This window comes from Microcebus murinus, chromosome 30 (genome assembly GCF_040939455.1).
Source record: "Microcebus murinus isolate Inina chromosome 30, M.murinus_Inina_mat1.0, whole genome shotgun sequence".
In the NCBI taxonomy this organism is placed as follows: Eukaryota; Metazoa; Chordata; class Mammalia; order Primates; family Cheirogaleidae; genus Microcebus; species Microcebus murinus.
Window position 1 is genome coordinate 2,290,059 of NC_134133.1, and position 6,924 is coordinate 2,296,982.

The 6,924-nt window shown below is 45.3% G+C and overlaps 1 pseudogene; it reads left to right on the top strand.

Annotated features, from left to right (window-relative positions):
• The first annotated feature begins 2,323 nt into the window (after nucleotides 1-2,323).
• On the top strand, nucleotides 2,324-3,196 carry LOC105862325 (RNA transcription, translation and transport factor protein pseudogene; annotated as a pseudogene).
• The last annotated feature ends 3,728 nt before the right edge of the window (nucleotides 3,197-6,924 follow it).

Here is a 6,924-nt window from a genome sequence, read left to right on the forward strand (position 1 = left end):
ATACCAGTTTGCTGGTGAGTCCATGTGGTGCTTGTTTTTCCATTCTTGGGAAACTTCACTTAGCAGTATGGGTTCCAGCTCTAACCAGGAAAATATAAGATGTGCCATATCACCGTTGTTTCTTAGAGCTGAGTAGTACTCCATGGTGTACATATACCACATTTTGTTAATCCATTCTTGGATTGATGGGCACTTGGGCAGCTTTGGAATTTTATTTTTGCAACTGAGGTGTCAGGTGCCAGGTGCTAAGGCCACTCCAGGTCGTATCTGTGTAGAAAGTAACACTGATGTTGACAATTCACTTTTACTAGATTGGCCAAAGAGGAAGAAAATAGAAAGCATAATAGTGTGCAATGCACCAGCTTTGGAAAACGAGGAAAATATAAAAATCTGGTTAGATTTTGCATGCTCCCCTGCCCTAAGATTCACGATTATTCCTACTATTGTGGTCACTTTGGAGTAGATAAATTAACTAATGTCCCTGAAGCTGAAGCGAAGTCAATAGTCTGAGAAGGGGATTAATCAAAGGAAAAAGGTCCTAATTTGCTGTTGAAACCCTCCTTCTCAAAGTCTTCTAAGGCAGGGAATTGTCGCTGTGGGAATATTACTGATAATGATCATTTGTGTTCCCAAAACTCTTCATAATAAACCACTGTCGCATACGTTACTGCTTTTGATTTTCACAGCGAGCCTGGGACACACGGGCTCAGGGGCTGTTCTCATTCTTGACAAAAGAGGAAAGCACAGATGTCAGGCTCAAGGTCACCCAAGCAAACTGGCAAGAACCAGCACCCAAATCCAGACCTTCTGATTTGGGAATTCGGTGCTTTTTTTCATGTTCCTGCTGCTACTTTCTAAGAAGCAGAAAAAGGGGCTCGTTAAATTGTGAGGCCTTTCGAGAATAGCTGTACTTGGAGGCAAATAGCATCTTCAAATAAGTCTGCCTATTTGCTTGCTAGAGAGAGAGTTAAAAAAAAAAACAAAAAAAAACAGGCTTTTTTTTCTACTCATTCTTACCGTCAGCAGTGAGACATAAAGAGTTGAAAATGTCTTGAAGGACTCAGTTAGAATTTTGATGCTGGGAGCCTTTTAAATACCCCATTGTCTCCAAGGAGGAGGACAATTGGCCTCTGTCCTGCCAGGGCGTCTTTGGTCGATCCTGGGCCCCTGGAAGGCCCCATTCCTCAGAAGGGCTGTTGTCTTTTTCCTGCCACAACATGGGGGCGACACATCTCACCCTTAAGACAGCAGCCTACTCAGGCCCCATTCATAGATTCTTCTGGAAATTAATATCTGCTACCACCACCCCCTCCAAAAAAAAAAAAAAAGAAAAAAGAAAAAAAAAGCTCGGGCTTTGTCCAAAGAGTTATTGGAAATGGGACTCGTGAAAAGCCCTTACTAAGCAGTGTGAACCCAGACAATAATGTTTTGTAACAGTTCTGTTTGATGTGTGCTGACGGGAATTTAATCATTTTAGTTAACAGGACCCCTCTTTGTTATGCCAACTCTGTACAGTCTGCCTCATTCGACCTCTCGCATTTGGGGAATCCAGCGCTCAAAACTGGCATCTCTCTGTGGGCAGCGGGATTCCCATGGCAACTTCTGGAACCAGATTACCACCTGGCCTCAAAGTTCCTACTGGTATTGGGTTGGATGCCAAGCCAAGCGAGGACGAAAACACTGTAAACCATGTACACACGCAAGGCCCGTTCCCCAAGAATTAAGTGGAGTGAGTATTCATTTTCCCATTGCACCTTTGCAGAGATAGCCTGCCTATCAAAAATGACACAACCCTAAGAATACACCATTTCCGGATTAATATATGTGTCTGTTCTCTTTAGATATCTGTGTCTTCTATGTGCATGATTTTAGTCCCTTGGAGAAGATATAATAGATGGTTTGGCCTGGGATTGCGTGCTTTTTAGACTGGATTTTTTTTAGAAGGGAATAAGGTTGGTTCCCACCTCAATCACCAGCTCGCCAACGCCCCCCCAAAAGTGGAATCCCTTCGCCACCTGGGTTTCCAAGCATCTCTGACATGATCCGAGCTATGTCTCTCTCAGCCAGGAGATTTATATTGTATAAATCACACACACCAGCATCACGAAGACCACCAGACTATCAAAAAAGCCATTCTCCAGTCTCTTTCTGTCCATGAGAATCTAGAATGACTCAGTTGTCACAAGGGTCCATCAAGACTCCTTGAACTAGAGTTAAAAGATCTCGATTTGGGGAGGGGGGTCGCCGTTCTTAAGCGCCACCCGCTCCACCTGGCTTCTCCTCTCCTGGCCAAGGCCCGGGGGTCCTTGTTCCAGCGGGGACCATGTTCCGTCGCAAGCTGATGGCTCTCGACTACCACAACCCTGCCGGCTTCAACTGCAAAGATGAAACAGAATTTAGAGACTTGATTGTTTGGCTAGAAGACCAGAAAATCAGACACCACAAGATTGAAGACAGAGGAGGTCATTTAAGAAATATCCACAGCAGGGACTGGCCCAAGTTCTTTGAAAAGTATCTCAGAGATGTTAACTGTCCTTTCAAGATTCAAGATGGACAAGAAGCAATTGACTGGCTTCTTGGGTTAGCTGTTAGACTTGAACATGGAGATAATGCTGAAAAATCCAAGGACTCAGTACCCGGTAACGCAAAAAATGCTGCCAGTGCAACTAAAAATGCAGGGCCATTGGTCCATTTGGATGTAAATAATCCTGATTTCAAGGCTGGTGTGATGGCTTTGGCTAACCTCCTTCGAATTCAAGGTCATGATGATTACCTGGTAATGCTTAAGGCAGTTCGCATTTTGGTTCAGGGGCGCCTGGCACAGGATGCAGTTGCTAAAGCAAATCAAACAAAAGAGGGCTTGCCTGTTGCTTTAGACAAACATATTCTTGGTTTTGAAAACAGGCGATGCAGCTCTTAATGAAGCTGCTCAAATTCTACGATCGCTGCATATAGAGAGCTACAGACAAAAATTAATGAAGCCATAGTAGCTGTCCAGGCAATTATTGCTGATCCAAAGACAGACCAGAGACTGGGGAAAGTTGGAAGATGAACCACTGAGATTTCAGCTTCTCACCTACTTAGTACAGTTGGGAAATCAAATGTCACATTTTCCAGGGAGGAATCCTAGAAAATGGACGATGTTCTAGAGATTTACCACCACTGCTTTTTTTCCTTAATAAAGTTTGGGAAAGTGAAAAAAAAAAAAAAGATCTTGTCTCGTAAGGTGTTAACCTCCTAGCGTTTGGCTGTGCAGTGGGCAGTTCTTGTCTTTCCCACGAGTGTGCAGCTCAGAGTCAATCGTCGGCCTCAAATTGTTTACCTGCACATCTTTCGAGAGCGGCAAGGGCCACAGCAAAACATCAGTGTAACCGACACACAGAGAACGAGGGCAGGGGACCGAGTAAAAGTGACCTGAGGTCGCATGCCACCTCTGCTACTCACATGTGACCCGGGAGATGTTAGCAGATGTCTCAGGACTCGCTGCCCCCCTTGTACGATGAGAACAGCGTGGGGTGGAAACAGAGAGAACTCACGCACACTCAGGCAGAACTTCAACACACGGGGCATAGTAGGTGTTCAATAAATAGCTGCGGCCGTAATGACTATTTTTAAATCACAACCGTCCCTCCTTTTTATCATTAAAGTCCATTTCCCGCACGGTTTTCAGGTGAACATGAGGAAACCAGGCCAAGAAAATCGATCATTATCCTTTATAAATTCTTGGTTATTATTATTTTTTTTTTTCCTTTTCTGCCCCAGGTTTTCAGATCGGTAAGTCTATATATATACCCACTGTGGAATGCCCATTGCCATCAATAAGAACACATGGGAATTTAATCAGTTGGTTTTTAAAAGAAAATGACAACATCATACCATTGTGGAAAATGACAAAAGCAAAGCATTCCTCCCCAAATACTCCTTTCTTTCGGGGGGATAGAAACAGCCCTCGCTGGTTTGGCACAGACTGTATCTGCCATCTAAGTGGAACAAGATTAAAGTTCTGACCTGGGTGTTCAGCACCACTGATGATCGTAGGAATGCAAAAAACCGGTGGCGTTGTCATATTTGCCAGGCTGCACACTTGGCTTGCAACCCTACCTGGGTCTTTGGTGTCCCCGGCCTTATCAGAGGGGCTGTGCCACGGCTCTTCCAAAGAAAGGACGTGGCAGGTGCAGCCATTTGAAAACTTATCTGCCAACCCATCAGGTGTCCGCTGGTAAACAGGTAATCTGAACTGGCGGATTGCTACAGGCAGGGAGCAATTGAGGTCCCCTTGCCAGACAGGAAGAGAATAATGTGCCTTCCCCACACAAGGGCTCCCTCAGCTCTTTGCAGAAGAAATTTCTAGCAGCACAGATGTTACTCAGTTTTTTCAACTCCAACAGCAATGCAGAAACAGATATGTTTGAAACACACATTGAGGGGAAAACACCAACATTGGGTTCATTCCATTTATTTTTATAACATCCGTTGGTTTAAATACAGAGAAACACGTTCAGGGGTCAGTAAAAAAATAAATAAATAAATAAATACAGAGAAACAGAAAGGAAACAAATGAGCTAGAATCTTCACGGCCCAAGAATTTCTCTTGACATCATTTTTGGAGCTTTTGTCCCGGCTTAATGCATGCACAGTGTACACAGATCGGAAGCACACAGCCCGGTGTGTGTGCACAAACGGAACCCACCTTTGCAGCAGGTGCCAGCTCCCGGATTAAGGGAAAATACCACCAACCCCTCCGAGGTCTCCTTGGCACTTTGTAAGCACTGCCCACCTCCAAGGTCAAGCTCAGTCTGGACTTCTCCCAGCACGGATTTGTTTTGCCTTGCATTCTTTTCTTTTCTGGTTTTTTTTTTTTTTTTTTTTTTAGATAGGGTCTTACTCTTGCCCTGGCTAGAGTGCCATGGTGTCACCCTAGCTCACAGCAACCTCCAACTCCTGGGCTCAAGTGATCCTCCTGCCTCAGCCTCCCGAGTAGCTGGGACTACAGGCATGCGCCACCATGCCCGGCTAATTTTTTCTATGTATTTTTAGTTGTCCAGCTAATTTCTTTCTGTTTTTTTTAGTAGAGACGGGGTCTCTCTCTTGCTCAGGCTGGTCTCAAACTCCTGACCTCAAGCGATCCTCCCCCGCAGAGTGCTAGGATTACAGGCCACTGCGCCCGGCCGTGCTTTTTCTTTAATTAACAAAATTAATACAGGTGTATGTGATCAGAGAAATTTGAAAGTACAGAAATGCAAACTGGAACTCCCAGAAATGCAAACTCTATTCCTCCCTGCTTCATTTTTCCCTGAATGGAATTTCTGCCAATAGATTTCTTTGTGGTTGTTTTTATTTTTGACTCTTTTCAGGGACATGCTTATGTTATTCGACAGCATTGCTGTATCTTCTCGGTTTTTTTCTCCTCCTCCTCCTCCTCCTCCCTTTCCTCCTCCTCCCCATCCTCCTTTTAATTCACACGCATCCTACATCTGTATTGTCCTATGGTTGCTTATCTCCTTGTACCACTCCCCCCGCCGGCCCCAGGGATGTCTGTGCAGATTTCATGCTCCTCTGTTAAAAGTGCTTCAAGGGACGGATGGGGGGAGGGGGCTGGAGGGACATTTTATATTTCGTAACCAAATCAATTATGTTCTCAATTAGTCGGAAGGAGGAAAATTAAAAAGAAATCCTTTATTTCCCCTTTCTGTAAAAGGAGAGAATAAATTAAGGCCCCTGTGGTCATTCCTGCCTCTTCTCCAGATTTCTGGGTCCTTCTTTATCAGAACTCAAAAAAGAAAGCCCCCCCCCCCACAGAAGGACCCCCTATGCTTCTCTTACACCCCAGGGGACCCGGCCTCTGCCAGGGGGTCACCATGCAGCACCTCACAGAAAAGCCCTTCCCTGAGCTATGGTAGTTGTTGGTCTAGTATTTCTTTTTTTTTTTTTTTTTTTTTTTTTTTTTTTTTGAGACAGAGTCTCACTTTGTTGCCCAGGCTAGAGTGAGTGCCGTGGCGTCAGCCTCGCTCACAGCAACCTCAATCTCCGGGGCTCAGTGATCCTACTGCCTCAGCCTCCCGAGTAGCTGGGACTACAGGCATGCGCCACCATGCCCGGCTAATTTTTTTTTTTTGTATATATATTTTTAGTTGGTCAATTAATTTATTTCTATTTTTGGTAGAGACGGGGTCTCGCTCAGGCTGGTTTCGAACTCCTGACCTTGAGCAATCCGCCCGCCTCGGCCTCCCAAAGTGCTAGGATTACAGGCGTGAGCCACCACGCCCGGCCTAGTATTTCATTTTTTTAAAAAAAAAAAAATCTTATTTATTTTTATTATCAGGTTGCAAAATGAAAGCCTTTTTCCCCCAAAAAAACAAAATACCTAGGGATCACCTAAGCTTCCTTCGGTGAGCTGGCTTAACTTTGGTTTTCTTTGGCAGGGGAGGGAAATTGCCTGCAGAGAGAGGCATTTTCCAAATATTGCAGGCTTGAAGCCTGCAGGCTTATTGCCGTTGAAACGTGTTTCCCAGCAGGTGGTGCTAGCGAGTTTAGCCAGAGTCAGAGTGGCCCGGCGGGGAGATTGCATGGTTGCACAATTTCCCACTGCACTTAGCACTTATCAGCAACCCTCTCTTACACTCTTAGGGGCTGTCTTGACTTCTCAGCACCTCACGCAGGCTTGCAAGATACCCAAACTAGCATTTCAGAGACTGGCTCGTGCCTTGTGGGGAAATGAAAAAACCATTGCAGAAAGAGAGGGCAGACGGCCGGTGGAGAGTCTGCCGTTTGCCCTTTTGCAAAAAAAGGGTAATACTGATATGCGAAATTTAAAGTCAAGGATTGAGGCCGGGTGAGGTCGGTGGCTTCACGCCTGTCATCCTAGCACTCTGGGAGGCCGAGGCGGGAGGATCGCTCGAGGTCAGGAGTTCGAAACCAGCCTGA